The sequence below is a fragment of the Gavialis gangeticus genome, unplaced genomic scaffold (assembly GCF_001723915.1).
Source record: "Gavialis gangeticus isolate Ggan-Ray unplaced genomic scaffold, GavGan_comp1, whole genome shotgun sequence".
Classification (NCBI taxonomy): Eukaryota; Metazoa; Chordata; order Crocodylia; family Gavialidae; genus Gavialis; species Gavialis gangeticus.
In genome coordinates, this window is record NW_017729033.1 from 44,117,940 (window position 1) to 44,138,908 (window position 20,969).

Here is a 20,969-nt window from a genome sequence, read left to right on the forward strand (position 1 = left end):
CTGCAGGGAAGTATTAACCCAGAACTGGGAGGATTTTGTTGTACAGCCCTGAGGCTGGTGTTTGTTTTGGTCAGAATCACTGTAGGACCAGTTTGTGGATATAGGACAGAGGAGACCAGAGACATGGATGCTTTGGTGTGCTCCCCTTGCAGTAAGCACCAACAGACTTGGTCCTAAGGCAGTGGGACAGAGGATATCAAGGTGCAGGTGAACCTCCCAGAAAAGCAGGACTGCTCTCAGGGCAAAGCTGAACTCTAGAGACTAGTAGGCCCAGGTGAAGGTGTAGCCAGAAATGAAAAAGGGGCCAAGGCCGCAATAGCCGAGCCCCTGACAAGTGCCTCAGAAACCTATGGGTGTATCCTCTTAATGGGAAATTACCATGGGAAGTCAAAATGGCTCCAGGTGTGGCTAGTCAGAACAGACAGAGCAGCCTACCCTGTGATGTGAATACTGACCCTCAAGGACCCCTCTCCATCAGCAAGTAACATAAAGATGTGGCAGGTGAGTGACTGGAGGTAAAGGGGGTTGGGAAGGAACCAGCAAGCAAGTGGACCCCTGCGGGTTCTACAGTCCTTGATATTCACAAGTAGGTCTCTCTGCCTTGAGCAGGAGGTATACATTGCCTCTCCAAGGGGAAAATGTAATCCTTCATTTGTACTAACTGCTACTGAATAAAGATACCCAGAGTTCCTCAAAGATGTACTAGTTCAAACTTAAGCCTCTTCACTTTCAGAATTTTCTCTTCAGCTACAAATTACGTACTTTTCTGGCTTCAGAAAACCAGATGGAAAATGCATTCCTCCATATGCACTCTTCTGATCATTCCAAAAGGAAAGCAACATCAAACAGCTTAAAATGCTTGCTAGTGAAAGTCTACTCCATATCATGCAAATAGCAGACCAAAATATCTGCTAGGCAATTGATATACATACAAATATTGGCTATTTTAAATAGTAATTTGTTATTGAGGACATTTCACTGCATATTATAATATTCAATTTCCTCAGTATTTGCATGGAAAAGGAGTTGGAGAGCACATGATCATTCATTTAAGTATTACATAGTTGTGTCTATCATAAGATCACAGAGCTTCCAAGCCAGAGTTCAAACACATGTTTAATGCATAAGAGTCTGATGAAGAAACTGGTGAACTCACAGGTCTCAAAGCCCAATCTCAATCAGATACGGGCTTGGTGTAAATATGTACGGTATCATGTGCTTCCCAGCAGCATTCTGTCTCGAGGGAGCAGTCTGACATCAGCAACAGAGACAGGTGGTTCCCTTTCCAACTGAAGGAGTTGGAAAAAAAAAAAGTTAAAGGCACTGTATAAATATTGAAGTATTTGTTTCTTCAGCATTCTGGCTAAGATTTTCATCGCCTAATGAAATTTTATTGTACGAGCAATTCTTATTATAACACACTTGCTACAAATCACTAAGAGTATGTAAACTAGCTTCATGTCCCCAGAAACTTATAACCTTAAAGGTAGTAAAAAGTGATACTGTTTGGCAGCATTGGTTTTGGAGAGCCTTTTGGTTTGCTAGGAATGGATTTCCAAGAAGCCATGAAAACCCAGCTTCTTTGCCTTAAATATATCCCTTTTGCATAGTTGCTTATTGTTACTAATAATGCCCAAAGGAATGACAAATAACAGTACAGTCATAGTGCAATCGCATGGATACACCAAGTCGCAACTGATTTTAGCCAGTTTGGTTTTGAAAGCTGTAATGGCATGAGATGTGCTAAACCCTGAGTGCTTACTGTTGTTTGCTTTTGAACCTTGCAATACTTGAATCAAAGCATATTGTAACCAGTATATAAAATTACCTAATTCAGCCTTTTCCCCCTATCTGAACATAGACACTCTTATACAGTGACAGCTACTGGCTCTTTAACCATTTTCTTTTGTTGCATTTCCTTAGAAACACAAATCTTGTTCCTTGGCAGCAGTTGCTGTAAGTGCTGTACCACATGCCCAAACTAGTTCTCACTCACAGCTTTAATTCACAGTAAGTGGCACGAAAGGAGGTCAACACTTCTCAGAAACCACTTTCAATTCTTTGCTGCTTCAGTATCTATTCTAGAAAGCCATCCTGTCTAATAGAAAGTTGTTTCTCACATTGAGTCCCTTGCTTTTATTATTGACATCTTTATAGAACAGACTGAAGAACATACAATGTAGTAAATGGAGATTATTCATGAAATCATGTCTTGCCTTCTCTGGTGTAAAATCCTGAAATATTAGTAACAAGAGAATTAATACTTTCTCTTCAGTAAAGCAAGATACCCTTAACATACAGCAGTTCTCTCAGGCATTTTAAGTTCTACATTATTCTTAGGTCTTGTTCCCAATCCATTTTGCTCACTTAAAAAAAATTAATTTTTCTAACAGTTTACCTCTGTTAACACATCCTGAGATTGGAAAATCAAGCAGCATTTTTCTGGATTGATGCATCATCAACAAATAGAAAGGTCCCACAGAATATATTTTGTCCAGTAACACCTGTGCAACTCCATTTCTTTCTCTGAGGTCAATGAAAGCAGATTTGGGCCCTACAATTATGATTTAGGGCCATGTACTGCCCTGAAATACACAAGTGTGACATTAACTGTTATTAGGGGAAGTGTTGCTTATGTACTGTAGGACAGAACTGGGTTCTTAATTAGCAGCTCAGTAGATGATGCATAATGACTTAAGTCCAGCCCCCTTTCCCTTAGCTTTGTTGGCTCTACAGCATTACCATGACTAAAAAGTAGTAAATATGTATTTATGTCCCTAATATCAACAGAGCTAACTGAACTGACAGGGTTCAGACCTGCTGAATAAGCGACTGCTATTTTTACAGTTACTTTTCAATGCAGACAGAAAGTTAGCTATTGCACATTACTTATACGGCCTAGAGAGTGCTCTTTTCTCTTTCTTCACTACTACCTCTGCTTAACTGGTGGGATCATAATACCCAGAAAAATACTTCCTAGTCATGAACACTTTTAATTGTTTTAATATAGTAAACAAAAAAGACATAATCCTCTTCAACCATCACCTTAAAAATGTAAACATGTAACATCAGATGTGGGATACTTGGTGCATTGACAGAGTGTACAGTTTCAGACAATAACCGGATGATCAAGTTCTCCATTAATCCTGAATACAATGGACCGCATTTTAAAAATTCAGCTCCACTTGTGTGTGTACAATTCGCCATGTGCAAGCACTTCGATGCACATCTTAACACTCCCAGTTGCCCATGCAGGTAATAGAACTTATCATTGGGGTGTACATGTGATAAAACAAATATGCGCAAATCCCATTTGGACAATTGAGAATTGAGCATGTGTAATAATTTGCTGGTCAATCTGTGTTAAAGGTCCTTTCCAGGCCTGAACCATGGCAGATATAAGTGTGTTGCACCATGAATTGGCTGGCTGTCCAGCTCATGCTGTAGTAGCTGAAGCATTTAATTCTTAAGGTCCCTGATTTAGTTCCCACTGTTGTGACCAAAATGGCAAATTCTACCATCCATTTGCAGAAACCACAGTGATCAGGAAACATTAAGGAGAGATATATGACTAGATAGGACCACTTAAAAACATGTCCCAGTACAGCTACTACATACCAGTAATGTGCAGAGGATTTTGTGTATGGTAGAAATAAACTCCTCCTTGATACAACAAAAACACAAATCAGCATATTCCATGAGACCCACAAAGCAAAAATGAGCTTATGAAAAGAAGTAATACTCAAGAGGTATGCTATTCCTAAGTATTCAAATCAATGTAAGTGAAGTGATTTAACAAAGGATGAACCGTGTGGAACTGATAGCTGTTCAAACTGTTCTTTCTAATATACTGTAAATGCATATACAATCAAGCACAGCTCATAATATAAACTTAGAAAAACATTCAACAACACAAACATTAAATCAGGTCAGATTTCAGAAGCTGGCCCTATATTGTTCCAGGTTCTGGTTATTGTGAAACTCCACTAGAAGGGAACATCCCTTCGGGATAGAAACAGAGTTCCTTTCCTTTATTATATAAAGATGCATGTTCAGGGAGAAACAGGGCCTGATCCTATCCTTCTGCAGCTAAAATCAGTGGCAGGCTTCCTACTGATTCCAACTGGAATGACATCTGCCCTTGGTTATGAGCCAGATTCTGAGATTCTCGTTAAATAATACCTTTCCCCCTAATAGCCCAGTGACTCCAACAGGATTATTTGTGGTTTACATTTAAGTCACCATGAGTTTGAGGTTCAAAATATTGCCTAACATTTGTGCATTTTCGATGAGCTGCATAGGTAAGAGGAGATTTACGGAGATATGAGGGGGAGGAGGGGAGGGGTAAGGTATCCACTGCTTTTAATTAGACCTGTGCTTATAACCCCCTTGCATTTTTGAAAATCTCCCTTGCAATGAAGTAGAAGTACCTGCTTCTATTACCCTTTTTTGTAAACATCCCAGCTAGGGATAATCAAACAAAGTTAAAAGCAATAACAATTAGCCTGAGCTTCAGTCTAAGCAAGAGCTGTCTACCTGGCAACCTACAGACCGTATGTGGCCTGCAAAGAATAAAGTGCTATCCCTGGGCTCCCACCTGGCCACTGCTGCCCCTACTGTTCCAGCTGCATCAGCAGCAGCCAGGGTCTCAAGGTTTTCCCTTCTGCTTCCACTGTATGCCCCTGCCCCAGGGCAGGGGTGCTAGGGCACAGCCCACAGTGCTGGGGGAGATGGCATCCTAGAGAGCCTGTGCTCTGTGCTGCAACATGGGAGCCACAGGGAGCTGAAGGTAAGGCTGGGCACTGTGTACGGAGTCCAAGAGGGGGGAACCCACACACCTTCCCATACTATGTAGTGGGGGAGCGCCCACCTCTGTGTCGGTTGTTCAGCCTGGGGGACCATTGCTCCCACTAGTACAGCCTATGGGACATATGGCCCTTAGCTGTTTAGAAGTTTTACAGACCTGGTCTAAATCATATGAGAATAAAAATGTATGGAATGATGACTAAAGGAGCAGTGAGAATGGGGAAGATGAGCTGAGAAAGAAGGGCTTGACAATGAAAGAAGCATTGAATGGGATTTAGGAAAAAGCCAGCATAAATTTCAGAGACAAATTCCAAAACGTTTCCCACATTTCTGGGGATTTCTCCAAAACTTTCAGGAACCAAAGAACCCTCAAAGTTCCATCCATCCATAGAACAGCCTATAGTTTTTTATTGTTGTATATATTGGACCTATTATAAAATAATGGTGTGCATCTCCCTTGCATAAAAATGAAATGTGACAGACAACCAGTTTATTAATACTAATAATAATACTGCTCCACAAAATGAATTAAGAGCTGGCCCCATTTCTAGAAATATCACTTATTTTAAAAACTTCCAAAAAGGCATGTTAAGGGCTAGATCCTGCTTCACTGAAGTCCACAACAGCAGGATTGGGCTCTCTGTGCTTTTCCAACATCACTAATGGAAGCACGACATGTGAAAGGATGATAATTCAAGAAATGCTAATTCACTAGAACGATAAAAAAGGTTGCTCAGTGTAAAAAGCTCTCAAGCAAGTACAGTAGAGACAATAGGTACAAAGAAAGGTGCACAGCATAGATTTAAAAAAACCCACAAAAAACAACAACCCCAAAATGAAGGAATATGCCAGAGTCCTTACAAGTATTTAAATCTGGAGATCTCTGTTTAATATATGTACAACAGTTCATTTACTAAAACAAAACCTGTTAATATCTCTCTAGCCATAGGAGGAAAAATATTTGCAAATGCACAGAACTCTAGTAAATCAGAACTGCTGCTCTATTTTACAATAAATTTTCTCCATTAATTAATTTCATGACTCAGAGCAAATGTGCATTGTTGGAAACAGAGGACCCTGCTGTTACCAATCTTACAGAATAGGATAGTTTTTTCATTGAGCTATATAGCAGATGCACTTCTTTCACACAGTTCCAGGTGTGGACAAGGTGGTTTAGTGAAAAAAAAAGCACCACCCCACAACCTCTTCCAGTCTCCCATTAACCTCTCAGTGAAATCTGTTGGGTGTCTCAATATATTATATCACAAAAAGCAGTTTAAAATCCAGATTCACAGACCTGTCACATTTATAATTAGAACAATTTGATACGACTGGTATTAGTATGAAGTCAGTGCATACCATGAAGGGCCAAGCAGACAGCCTGAAATATTTCTCACCCCTGAAAAGGGGAATCTTCCAAGAGAGCTGAATTTGCTAGAATTGCAGGTTATATTGCTGTTACCTACAGCACACAGTTCCAGAAAATAAACAGAGTATCTCTGTTTATACAACAACCAGTAATAAAAACAGATGTTCTCGCACATAAAAGATGAGGTTTGACTGATACACTAATCTGTCAGGAACTGACCAGATTAAAAGCTGCTGTTGACAACAAGTTTCACCTTTTCACGTGCTGATAAAGCTGTTTTTCAGACTGCTTGCACCCATACAGGAGTAAAACTAAAGAACAAAATGTAGGTTATGTTGTAGCTACTGAGTCAGCACAGTACAACAGCAGCAAACAAAATGAGAGTAACTCCTATCAGGAAACTAGGAGCAGCAAACATGTTCAGTAAAACACTGGACCAGAGTTTGGAAGAGCAGGGAAACTCAGAATGGAAAGCAATAAGGACCTGATAGATTTAAAAAAAAAGAAACAAACAAACAATCACTCAATGCATAATGCTCACACCTGACTAAATACAAATGAAATTAATTTTACAGCTGTAATATTTACACCTTTACCACACGATGCTTTCCTTAAATGAATCTTATCACTATGTGTCAACAAGGAGCTTAACATCACCTAAAATTTGCAAATCAATATCAAATACAACTCTATAAAAACAAGAAAAATACAACACAGTATCAGGTGGAAAACGAGAGTAAGCAGGTACCTTAGAATGCACAGATCTGAACTGTATGTCTTCTAAAGGCCATTTTTAGGGCCCTACTGGACTTATGACAGAAGTGCCTCAACCTTCCCCCCCCCGGCACTGATTGGCAGAGAGGCCCCATTTGTGACTTACTTCTGAATGGCAGGGAAGAAAAAAAATGTGGTTTTAAACTTAGCACTGATTCTGTCTCCCCACTGGTGATTGGTGAAGGGGCCCTGTCAGCCCCACTTTTTGCTGCTGACGGGGGGGGAGACAAAACCAGTGGCAAGTTTAAAACCATGGTTTTTGCTTCCCAATCAGGAGCCAGCTGCAAGCAGGGTCCCTCCACAAATCAGTGGCAGGGGAGTAAGTAAGGGAACCTGCAAGATTTAAGAAGCTGAAGCACAGCCCACTTCTGCCATGAATCCAGTAGGGCCCTACTCATTGGGTCCTGCAGATGCAGTGCTGGAATCAACTGAGGTCACTTAGGCTAGGGACAGAAATTACACATAGACTGGTATAAGTGATCAGGAACTGGTTCAAATCTGTAACACAGCAGAAGCTCAGTGCACATAAACCACTTTCAAAATGACCAAAACTGGTTTAAGATAAATCTGGATGGATGTAGTAACAGACTTAACTGATTTAGGTTAAAATGGTTTATTGAACCTCTGTCCCAGATCCCCTCCAGACTCAAGTTAACTCACAATCCCCCAGCATCCCAAGATGCTTTGCACCTCCCCCCCCTCCCTGCCACAGGGTAGGGAGGCTAGCCTTCACCCAAGCTGTCTGCTCCAGCCCAGCAGGATGGCATGGTCTAGTGTCCTCCCAGCTTCTACCCTAGGCCACTGCAGGCAGGTGGCTGCATTTCCAGAATCAAAAGTGAATGTCTGTTTACTTTCTTAATGGTTCAATCTACACAGTTTAGAGTAATCTGCTTAGATTGAACTGATTCAGCCTTGGGCTTCGTTACTGTCTGTATTTAGCTTTAAAGCAAATAATTACAGTAATGCACATTACTCCTCAGTTACCTATCTATTGAAATCAGTGTGAAAATTGGTTGTGAATAAAAATGTTCATGTGTTAAGCTAGTACCCTTCAACACTAAGTAATTGGGAACTACATTCCCATTCACTTTTGCCCTAACAGTACTTTTTTTTCATTTTTCTGGTAGATGTCTTTTAACCAATCCATATTTAATTGTTTTTATGTTAAATTCTTGGGAGTCATTAAGATGACTAAAATGCTATGAGATGGGCACTATGATAGAACACAGAGGTGGGGAAATAGAAAAGAAAGAGAGACCTTTCTCCATTAGAAATGGGATTTCTTTGGAATATGTCTATTGAAATAAGACTTCTGTTAGTTTTGTCCACCAACAGTTGAAGAAAGATTTAACCACTTCAAGAGCTCCAGTCTTCACTCAAGAGCTGGAAAGTTTAAGAGAAATACTGTCCTGGTGTTCATATCTATATAAAAGAAAGATGTTGCTATTCTTTGTAGTATACCTTTATGTATAGAGAATTCCTCCATGTTACTTGGGGCAGGTCAAACAGGCATCATGTTCAGCACACCTTACTGGAACAGGGTGTAGTAGGGAAGGAGTGCCCCTTCAGATGGGTTGCAGCTATGCTAAACTAGACTCCGGCAAAGGTCTTCATTTGTTTGACTGCCTGATGCAGCTCACAAAGCAGGTGTAGGTAGAGAAAATCTCTTTTCTCAGAACTAGATATACATATTTTTGGACAATGTTTCCCCAGTCCCAAAATTATAGTAAGCTCTCAGCAGCTAGTGGCATCGCAATGTTGAAATCTCACAGTTCTTCTTCCAGCATTCATTCCATGTTTCTGAACAATCATCCTCCTTTCAATCTAGGAGTCTGCACAGTAAGATTTCTGCCCTTTGAAAAACTGTGAGCACTGTGAGAATTATTGTCCTTACAAAATCAGATGGCACAGTGACTGAGGTTTGGACAAAATGAACTAAAAACAGTAATCACATACAAACTGAAAAAAAACAAAAACAAAAACCCACACCTTTAAATTTTGGGGGGAAAGTAAAAACTTTTTCTGTGGTTTAAATTTTGGGTTTCCTTCCCTATTTCAAATGCCATAGAAAATACAGCACTGTCCTGCAACCAGGGCACTTCTAAGACCTTAATGACGCACTGTACATTTTATTATTTACATTCTATTGATAACAATGCCCCTTGGCTTGGGAGTGTAGGCAAGGGGTGGGGGTTAACATGATAAACTCCAGTTGTGTAGGTTTTCATGGAATTTACCTGTAAACAACAATCCAGAGTACACTGAAAACAGAAACATGGGATTCTCTGTTTCTTAATGCCTACTTGTTTGGGGCATAAACAGTTATGTTGTACCATGAGGGAAGCTCAGTTCTAAAATGAGAAAAGAGTGCTCTTCTGTAAAAGAGGGAACACATCCATACTCAGATACGTAGTTTAACTGTTGAGAAATTCAGAAGTAAAGACACTAACATGGCTCTGAGGTAAGGCTAGCCACCATGCAGACTTGCCACTCATGAACAGCCCCTTCTGGCAGAACTGGCAGTAGGCAACAACCACCACCACCAAGCTGCCAGAGCACACATAGCCCTGCATGCTTCTCATGGCACCGAACAGCAGTACTACCAAAGCCTGAAGTGCATTGTGGGAAGGCACCAGCTGGTGAGTAGACTGCAACTACTAGTTGAAGGTACAGGATTACTTACGTATACCCTCGGCTCTCTGTCAGTGGCTCTAAAAGCTACTGGACAGAGGTGGAGTAGCTCTGCCCATAGAAAGGAGGGCTGGAGAGGTGCACTAAGTGTGAATGCGCTCTGAGTTTCGCCAGAAGAAATGGAGCTCTAAATGCAAAACTTTGCAGAGGCCTGCAAAGATTAATAATGAGGCCTAGGAAGAAAACACTCTTCCTTGCCAAACAGACTCCTCTTCACATACCCTACTACTCATAAACTGATCTCTCTTTGAAACTAAGCAGTACTACTAGAAACTCATTGTTTTCTGCTAAAACAAAAGCAAACACAAAACAAAGGGAGTAAAGCTACCCAGTTTCAAACAATGTCTTGTTTTAACCAGAAATCAGACTGCTGAACTCAGCTCACACTTGTTAGAAACTGTGTCCACTTTGAACAGGACCTGAAGATGGATCAATTGAGCAGCAAGCATGATTGGCATATTGGCCAGGTACAGACATTACACTTTTACCAGTGAAAGTGATTGGAAACTGGTCTATACCTGTAACAGAACAGAAGTCCAGCAAACTAAACCTGTCTATACCAGTAATGGAAGTTAAGCACACACAGACTGATTTAAAAATGGTGGAACCCAGTCTAAGATTTGCCCCTGTCCATCAAAGGGTGAATCTGTGTTCTGTTCAACGTCAATCAGAACTTTGCTGCTCACAGAAAACCGCACAGCTTAAATTGATTCCATCTTTTTGAATGTATGTACCAAGCCATTGTGACTATACAGCTGCGTATTTGCATTGATTTCCCCATCAGAATTGCAAGAAATTTTTTTAACAAAAAATATGCTCAAGATGATTTCCATCTATGGCTGAGAAAGGGAACAAACAGGCTGGACTGGACTTGCCACAACAGACAGGGTCTCTTTATTTTAGTAAACTCTATCTACATCCACTTATAACACAACATCCCCTTGTTTGGTAGTAGATGGGAATCAAATATTTCCCTAGAGCTGTGTTATTCGTTGCCAAGCAAGTTAACTCTGCAACAGTAAGTCTAGACTCATAATAAACTGCTAAAAACTGAAGAAGTTTTGATACTTACTTGTTGTGTTCCACGGTTCTTAGTTTTGCCCACGGGCCTTAGTCTCATTGTGTTCAACTTTCTTAACTTACTTTTCCTTGTCCACTATTCTGGAGTCCTACACAGTAGTGCCCTGCAACACAGGCTTTTAAAAATCACATGAAAATGTATTATCCCCCATTAAAAAATCTGTCATTCTTACCAAGCTGTTGATAAAAACAAATGATAATTTGCCCATCAAGTAGTTATTCAGGTCTGACAAAATGAATTCTGCAAAAGTATCTGAACAAAACTTTTAAAATAAATTAGTCAATAAAACTGGCAAACTACAGTGGCCACCAATAGTGGAAATAACTAGCTGGTGATTATATGGTTGGCTGTAAATTCACAGATTCTACTCCAAGCCCCTTAGAAGCAAAAGACCTGAATCTGAAAAATGCTAAGCACTTCCTACAATATGCAAAGCTTCCCTAGCTAGTAGTGAGGATACATTCTCAACATCACATCAAACATCTGTGGCAACTTCCAGAATCAGTTTTAAATTCCACAAGAAAATCAGCTCATTTATAGAACTAAAATATAACTATTTATGACCTTGCTTCCAATCCTCCTACCCCTCTTTGAAACCTTCTTCTGTGGAAGCAAGTACACTGCGCGGCAAAAGCAGGCTGTGGTCATTTTTTTCTAGTACTTGTATGCGACCTAAACCCTTAGTTACATAAGAGTAGGAAGCATGTACAATTCATTCTTGATGCTAGCTCCACCCTCGCCTCTCTGGGCACTGGCTGGAAATAATACTAAGCCATGCTGAATCATTTACAGTAGTTTTATGATGTGGATTATCATACATAGGGGATTGACCTGACCCTATCAAACGCATTTCATGCAGTAACACAGATTGGACTCCAACCAGATTCTAAAGAATGCCACCCATACTGGCAACAACGTAAGAATCACACATTCATGTTGCAAGGATTGCTTAGGGAGTAAGCTCACTTTAAATCTATCCTGGCATGAAACCTTAAAAACTCAAGCCTTGCATGTCTTGCCTATCCATGCCTGCTCCCTGCATTTCGTCTGCATAGGCAGTACATTGAACTGCAAACAACCCAGCCTTATTTGCAGGTTTTATTTCAAATAGCTACACCACTCTGTTTTCAGAAGGATGTTGGGGACATTATGAGAAAATATTTTGTTAATTAATGCTTCCAGCTGTTGCACAGATTTCTAATGTCTATGCTAAAATAATGGTCCTTTATTCTGCTCCTTCCCTCAGACACAGTTTCTGGTCACAAGGCACTGGAACAATTTACCTCCTCCTGGATACACAAGTTTCTGTGCTACAGCACAATGCAAAAATGTAAGCTTCTCAGTAACACAGGACTTGGTCATGTGGCTGCCCACTGAATTCCTTCCCTTTCTACCATCGTAAAAAGGAGTAAAGGACACTGTTACCATTTATATTCTCCTGATTACACAAGCTGTTTTCATTTCAGGGCCCTACTGCTGTATTCTCTCATACACAGAAAAGATTGAGGTTTTTACTGGACTTTGTTAAAATGGATGTAGGTTCTGATTGTACAAATTCATCAAGTAGGGAGCTTTTATCATGAGTCATTTTAAAGTAATCTCTGTGCACATCCTATTCAAATATGTTGAACTGTTTGAATGATAAAAGAACGCGCAAAAACTGGTACCTGTGAACTGGGTAGAAATATTTTAAAAGCAGCTTTACTAAACATAAAGCAGAAAACTAAGCTCTGGCCTCAAAGCATCTTATTTTGAACTGGGATGAGTGTTCTCATATTGTGACTGGTCTCTTACAGACCCATTTTTATTCTGGAGAAAAAGCCTTTAACTGTAGGAGAGTTTCATTTTTACTAATGACCTGTTATTATTAATCATCTATCCTTTTAAGTGAATCCCTGCACTAAATAAAAAAAAATGAATCTAAGAATAAATCTGTTAAAAAGAATAAATTTGCTGCACATCAATCCCTGCAGGCCATATGCTCATAAGTCAATAGTTTAAAATGAAAACATCTGATCATGGTAATACACCTGTTAAAGGAGCATAAAATTCCAAACCCAATGGTAAAATATAAAGATTATAAAACCTCTTAAAGGAGCCATCAAAGTGAACTATTAAATGGATACATCTGCTTCACACCAGAATACATTTCATAAGTGCCACTCAAAATAAAAGAGCATTAGGACAAGCATTTTGTAAAGGAATAAGCCTGTGCAGTAAATAGGTTTTTGTGAATATGAGGTCTGTGTGAATCAATGCAGGTAAAAGAAAACAAGTCTTTGACTTTCTACAATGCTTTTTAGACAATGCTCTCAAAACACTTTACAGGTATTCTTTTGATTTTCAACACACCTGTGAATTATCAATTTATTATTTCCATTTTACAGATAAAGTGAGACGAAAGAAGCTGTTATGACTTGGTGAATCAGGAAAATAGAGCTAAACTATTGCCCAAAGATCAAACTGACTTTTAAGTTTAGCTAATATTCATTTGTTTCATTTCCTCATACTTACGCACTTCATATTTTGGCTGGAAGAGGAAACAGAATACTGCAATTCAGCCATTCTTGTGGTATTGTCACATTCTCCGCAAATAAAATAGGAAGGGAAACAAATCTCACAAGGAAGACTCTCTCTGAGATAGTCTCAATGTGAGGGTTTACCAAAGGGTTCAGAGAAGGATTTGGATTTTGGACACTTAAAGTCCAGTCTCTAATCTTGTAGCGGTTCACCCACAACTAGTCACACAAACCTCTAGACCAGTGCTTCCCAAACTTTTCCTCAGTATGATCCCACTTGTGGCCCCATTTCCTCAGCATGCCCCCCACACACACACCCAACCCACAGCCCCCCACCCTCGTGACCCCATCTGCTGAAGTTGCAACCCCATTTGGGGCCGTGACCCACAGTTTGAGACCTGCTGCTCTAGACCATATTTTGCACCCTAACTCCCTCAGATCATCCCCCAGGAGATGCACCTACATGGAGACCAAAAGTGATACATGCAAAATAGAGGGGAGGATTTGCATAAACTGAATCCTTCCCAGACCTTTGGAAGTCGGGCTAAGCCTTTGCAATTAGAAGAAGGAGGGGAAACAGGGGAGTATGACGATTCAGGGCCTGGCAGGTTATAGCCACCATCCACCGTATTATCTTCCTAGCAGATTTGCTCCTGTTCCTTTCCAGCAATGTTTCCATTGACCTCAAAAGTACAGGAAAACTGCATGTGATAATGCTGATTTCACACCACTCTATTCGGAGGAGTATAAAAGAAAAATGATCCCCTTGCATAAACTTTCTCAAGTCTGTAGTTCCTGTTGCTAGCTCCCAAATAACCAGCATCAGAATCTTACAAACTAAATTATTCCCCCTCTGCTGGCAACAGACAGCCATGCTTTTCAGACAGCACGCTCCACCTCCAGGGAGGGAATGCCTCACACGGCTTCTGCAGCAACCCTCAGACACATGCAAGCTCAAAGGTATCCACAGCTCATTCACCATGTGCAGCCTATATTTGGCAGACACACACACCTCCTTTTAGGGAAATGAAGTTAGGTCCCAATCCTGAAAGTACTTTATTGTTAACTCTCCTGAATGCTCCTGTAACTTTGCTGCCAGGAACAGTTCCACTGCAATTACTCCCACCAGTAATGCTACGCATGTGCATGCTTCCACAAGAGGGGCTTCATTCATTTATGCCCAGGACTATCTAAATTAGTACAAAAGCAGGATTTGGCCCATTCTGTTTACTCATGATTAATACCTTGTTCAACAGACGTAAAGCAGAAGCTTCACTTAATATCATCATGTGTTGCATTATCACATTCGTCAAAACAGTTTAGCAGTCACGGCCTCTTCTGCACTTTATATAACACTGCATTTTGGCATTGCTTTGAAATACCCCATGCAGGTGTCAGACTGTTTAAAGGGTACAATATGTGTGTTCGCCTCACACTCCCATTCAATGTGCAAATCACTGCCTCTTGGAAAGTATCACCTTCTTGCTGCTGACATTTATGTAGAACACTGAAAGTCTATTTCACCAGATATGACTTCAGTGGAGTTCTCAATAACTTTAAAGATCAACCATAACAAAACAGAAAGGCCTCTGAATTTTATTGGCACGTGCTCTTAAAAGAAGTACTGAAATATGTGCACCTGCCACAATGGATATTATTTTAAAAAAAGAAAAAAGCAAGCTGTACAACTGCAGTCCACAAATCTATGCTCTAGGCAAATGATTAAAAAGACTTGTCATCTGCACTATGGAAATACACGTGAACATAGCTACCACATGTCCTCTCACAAAAGCCCTTTCTACAAGTATAATTTACAAGTAAAGCTATTCCAGAAAGAATGGGTTAATATTAGCTGCATGTTATACTCAGTGATGCCTTAAATAATCATCACATGGTTTCTGTAATCTGTTCCATGCTGTCAGCACTGGGTTAGTCATAATAATATCAGATAAGAGCTGTTCAAAGTGACATACTAACCAACATGAGAGCCACATGACTTTCTGGCTACATTGCTGCCCTTCATCTGAACTTTGGCTTAGATAGTCATAGGCTGTCCTAGACCAGTGCAACATGTGCTGTTGTACAGGGGTGCTTCCTTGTCTCTAGGTTGGCAAATGTCTCTACCCCTACTGCCCAGTGCCGAAGTGGAGATCCAGCGCACTACCTGCCAATGAAAAACAGTCCCTTTTTTTACATTCCCACCCCCTGCGATGGGTGAGGCACTGCTGCTTAAGGGCATTTGGGGTGAGTTTTCCTTTTTGTGCACTGACTCTTATCTCTTCCATGTTCCCTGCTCTGCTGTAATGCGTCACTTATACTGTGCCAAGCACGAGAGCGAAGCAGCTGGGTGACAGCGTACAGAGAAATCAGCTGATACCAACTCACAAGGAAAGCACAAGGGAAAGGGAAGAAGGAAAGAGACATAATGAGTGTGGGAGGGAGAAATGGAGAATCTGGGAGAAATCAGGTATTGAGACGGGAAGGGTTGGGGATGGAGTGAGGATTGCGTGAGAGGGGAAGGAGACATAAACCTAAGGAGCAACAAGTGATTGGTTAACAGCAGGTGCTGTGGTCAAAAGGAAAGAGAGTTCAGGGATTAAACAAACAGTTTAAGTGAGAGGGAGAGCTCAAACTAAACAAGGGCAAAGGCAGAAGAACTGGAGGGTGGGGCAAGGGGGAGAGATCACAAAATGAAGTGGGGAAAAGAGCCCCTGTGAACCTACATGACAGTGCAAAGACACAAAGCCCAAAGCCAGCGTGCAGTCTTCTCCCCATCCCTACCCAACGCTTATGCCAGGCCAGCTCGGAGAATAAGTCAAGGTAGAGCTTATCCAAATAAGCTCTGTATTATGGCCTCTCCCTTTCCTTGTACTTACCTGACTGTAGCCATCCATGGTCTCTCATCTCATACCTAGCTGATAACCTGTTTAGGAAGGGGTTGTCTTTCTGTCATTTGTTTGTGTTGCACCAAGCACATGGGGGTTCTGGTCCATGCCTGGAGCCTATGTTGCACAGAACCAGTAGCAGGTGTAATAAAAATAATACCCAGAACTGGTGTGAGAGTGTGTGGAGGCAACTGAGGGAATCATGCAAATTTCCTATTAAACAGGAGGGTAAGGGGAGTCTGTGCCCGGGTCGTGATCAATGTAAAAAGTCACCAGGAAGCACAAGTTACCCTAACAGAGGTCCGACAGAATGAAGTATATCTATCCTATACCATGTGGCTCTGGAATGGGAGCAGTAAACATCACAAAAGCATTTCAACCCACCCTTAGAAGGCTGGGAATCCTGTACTTCCAGGGGTTCATGCAGCCACGGATTTAGCAGCACTATCTAAACCAGCTGTGCAGAGAATGAAAGGAGGTGTGACAGAAAGAAACAGAAATAGGGACAAGAGATGTGTAAGGAACAAGGGAAAGAGACAAAGGAAAAGGAGTGAACAGCTTAAGAGAAGGGGAAATTCACAGACAGAAGAAAAGGAAGAGAAGCTGAAAGGGAAAAATTAAAAGGATGAGCTAAAGGAAAAGCGGGAATAATCGAGATAAAATATGACGATAATCATTATTATATTTGACTAGTAAATAAACAAGTAATGCAAGTACTGGTTTCACCCACATTGTAGAACATGTTCATTTAATACTTCCCTGAGGGGCCAAAGAGTGATAGCTATAATGCTGCACTTGGGATTTCGGTCTTTTGACTCTGCATTGTATGTGCGTCTGCCAGCTTATTTTTCAAAATTGTATTCTACAGAACCAAATAATGTTTTTATACCTTAAGTATCAGCCCCTGACTAGGAACCAAAAGGAGGGCTTGAAAACAATTATGCCAGCCTGTTGGGGGTACTTGAATAGGGTAAAAGGTAGAATTGGTTTTTCATGGTTTGCCAGCAGTCCACTTGGGAGGTTCCCCTCCAGCTTCTATTGAAGCTAATAGAAGGACTCCCACTGTATTCAACAGGAGTTGGATGAGGTCCCCCCCCTCACCAAGAATGATAAACTAGCTGTCAATCAATCACCAGAGCATACACTGTCTAGAGAGCAAAACTAAGCATAGGGAATTGTTCCTTTCCTCAGTTTCTTGGACACCAAGTACATTGTGTACTTACACTAAATTAACATATCTGCATGATCTACTCATTCCTCTCTGTCTGTGGGGCCACTGGCTTCTTGTTGAGCATTCAGTGTTATACTCTGCACGTCTTTTCCCTTATTCTGCTATGCAGAATTTTATTTTCTCCTACACAGAAATGTAACTCCAAGCTGCAGTTTATTATTATTTTACAGGACCAAAAGATGTGGTGGGTGAAACCAATCCTTGTACAGTTCAGGGCTATGTCCTCTCAGGGACCAGAATACACAGAGCTTTATGAGCCAGCTACTGGCTGCAATTTTAACAAACAGGGATCTTGTAGCTCAAACAGTTAAGTTGCATTTTTTTAAACTACCCTGAGGTTCAGGGTTTGATTCCTCATGGCAAATGACGCGATTCAGAGGTTAATGACATGTACAGAGCATGTACAGCACAGGGCAGGCCATAAATCTACATGTCAATACTTCCTAGCTCACAGTGAAAGAATCTTCTGGATAATTTTTGCCGTCTGCTTTGTGAAGAAGAGGATCATTTCCTTCAGCTCCAATGGAGCTCTGGTTTATGTGCCATGTGGCAGTAACTTCTTATCTTACTTTATCCTAGTGGATCTGATGCCTCAGACACACAGGACAAATACTAAGTTAATACTAATTCAAAAAAATACGCTAGGCATATCAGAATTCAGATAAGAAATTCTGGTCCTTACCAACCCTAAATTCCTTATCCTCCCTTCAAAATCAATGTTTCTGAGAAACTGCTCTCAGTGGCCATGTCTACATGAGATGTTGACTGCGCACTCATTAGCTTTTGCATAAACAAGTATTGAATTGCTGCACAGGACCTGGAGTTACCACACAGTAACATCACCAAATGGCCTTTAGATGACGCTGACTGCGCAGTAGCTCATTACTACTACACAGTAGCGTCACATCATGCTTCCTGCCATTTGACGCTACTATGCAGTAGTAACGAGCCTAGTATCAAGCTACTGCATAGTCACCGTCTGGTGTAGACGTGGCTAGTGATGACCTAATATAGTGTCTTGGGGCAGGCAAAATGCAAACTGTTTTAGGGAACCTGATTCCTTCTCCACAGAGTTAACTTTGTCACTGGGTACGTCAGTAGTTCTCAAACTTTTTAAACTCAAGGCACCCCACAGAAAATGTCTGCTTCTAACTTTTACTTGTTTCTTGGCTATGGAAAAATAATATGGCAATTCTTCTGTTGCAAAGAACTCAAAAAAACACAACATTATTATTCTTACATGTCTCTAGAAAAGTCGTAAGTCTAGCTCTAGCAGGAGACAAATTCACACTAATGCTGAAGAATCTCAACTGTGATAATTTAGCAGATCATTAATCCCACTCTCTAAAGAAGGCTGTAAAACAGAACTAAATATGCAAATCCTCTTGTGCTTTAAACCTGCATCTGTCCGTCCATCCATCCAACCATCTATCTATTGTAGTGGAATTCTCATAAGATCATAGTGTATTCTAATCCATTAATGTAATTCAACTGGAGCATATACAATTAAATATAAAAAAATGATGTAAAAATAATATTAAGGCTCAGGCTACCAGAGGCCTCAGAACAGTAGATAATCTTACATACTTTATGATTTCCAGTACATATGCAGAAAAGAGGTGAGCGTGGCACTGGGGGTTAGTAAATTAGCCTTTTATCACAAGAGACTGACATTCAAATCCTGATTATTCTAAGTCACAAGTGCAAATAAGGTGGGTGCCCTCTTTCTAGCCCACTTAACTAAACTGCAATATGATCTGACCTGACAGACCAGGACAGTCAGGCCTGTAATGTCAGGGGTGTTGGTATATTGTCAGGCCCACACAACAGCTGGGTGTAGAGTGGTGCTATTAACCCTTCACTTTCTTGAACAGTAAAATCTATCCACAAAATCTACCTAAAAATAACATTTACCCTCAACAGTCTATCTGATATAGAAGTGTTTCTGAATCCACTTGAATTGCCTTGCTTTTTTATTGTAAATCATAAACATAATATCAAAATTGCTGTGCCAATGTCTAAGGAACTCCTTCTCAGAAAACACTGCAGTGCAGAGCAAAGGATATCATTTTTTGGATTGTGAGATAAAATTCTAGGGAAACAGAGGAATGTAGGATGGGAAAGGACAGTCCATGTCATCCAGTCCAGTCTTTTGCAATCAGAGGCAGCCACCTAATAAACATCTGACCAAGAAGGAACAGACGACCACTCACTCTAGTGTTTTTCATATACCAGACAACAGCAGATAACACAAAGAAACAAAAAAACCACCATCCCCTCCCACCCCCAGTATATTACAGAAAGTGAGAAGGCAGCCTACAGGGATTATAATAACAGAAAGTTTCAAGGTAGAATAAACCTAGTTGTCTTGGTACATTTATGCAATTTTTAATTATGAAACATTCAGCTGGAAGCAATATTACAAGCATTGCAGAAATTTTCAAAGGACTATGCATGGTAAAAATAATATGCAACTCACACAAGACCCAAGCCAAAAGTCATGCAAGGCATGAGAATACCATAAAACAAGAGGGGCTAATTCTATTCATGAGAAAGCTCAACCTTTTCAAGATAGGAAAGACCCCACCTGAGAAGTTTGTGTCATAGAGTAGCAGAGATACTCTTGCCTGGAGTGACCTGAGGTGGAGGAGTTGCCACAATCCTAGGACTGAAATAATATTCCTCTCAGCCTGAGGGCCTAGCTTTTGTCTGAATGTTCATCTTTCTCTCCCCCGTGCAAGTTTGCTGGGGTAGGAAAAATTTCCATCCTTTCTTCAGTTGCTATGTCTGTTGTGAGGAGAAAAGAACTTGTCATCTGAGGGAGAGACAGTGGCTAGCTATGACTTCTCTATGGCTACAGCCCTCTAGAATTCTTTCATTTGTCCAGCAACAAATTCCTATATTGCTCCTCTAATTGGCCAGCAGTCAAAAGACTATTTTTATTTCTGATTTAAGAGGGCTCCCATGGGTGCAGAAGTTTTGGCAGGGACTGCCAAACCTGAATTGGTGTGGTTCTGTTGCATCACAGTGAAATGGAGGAGAGAGAAGATCTGTTCTTCTGCATGTGAGGGCACAGTTCTACTGCATTTGGTGTATGAGTGTCCACTGGGAATATGGGCAGGGATCAGTGAATATGCTACTCTAATACAGAGGTGTAGGTTGAGACAAGCTTATGAACTCCACTTCATCAACCTCCTGGATACTAAAAATCATGGACTAAATATAGACATTCGATTTATGACACATTATAACCTGCCTGACATCTGACTCCCCAGGTATCTCTCCACTATTCATCCCCCTTCTCTCTCTTTCCCCCTGTCTGCCACCCCAGCCTGTCTCTCACCCATTGACTCCTCAATCTACATTTTCACTGACTACCTGTCTTGCATGCATACCAGCCCAGCATCTGGCTTCTTTACTTTTCATTCCATCCAGGAAGAGCACACACCAACTGCTGAAACTTCCTTAGCCTGATGAAGGGTTACAACCTGAAAGCTTGCATAATAATTGTTTTCCAACTATTTAAGTTGGTCTAATAAAAGATATCAGATTCACCCAAAGAACCTTGTCTACTCTAATACAGACACCTTCTTACCCTAGAACGTGTGTGTGT

The 20,969-nt window shown here is 40.8% G+C and overlaps 1 long non-coding RNA gene across 1 annotated transcript in view; it reads left to right on the forward strand.

Annotated features, from left to right (window-relative positions):
* Window positions 1–15,319: 15,319 nt before the first annotated feature.
* LOC109304170 overlaps window positions 15,320–20,969 on the forward strand; it is a 90,269-nt gene continuing 84,619 nt past the window's right edge. The window contains exon 1 of the long non-coding RNA XR_002099318.1: window positions 15,320–15,484. This is a non-coding gene — a long non-coding RNA (uncharacterized LOC109304170). The remainder of the gene's footprint in view (window positions 15,485–20,969) is intronic.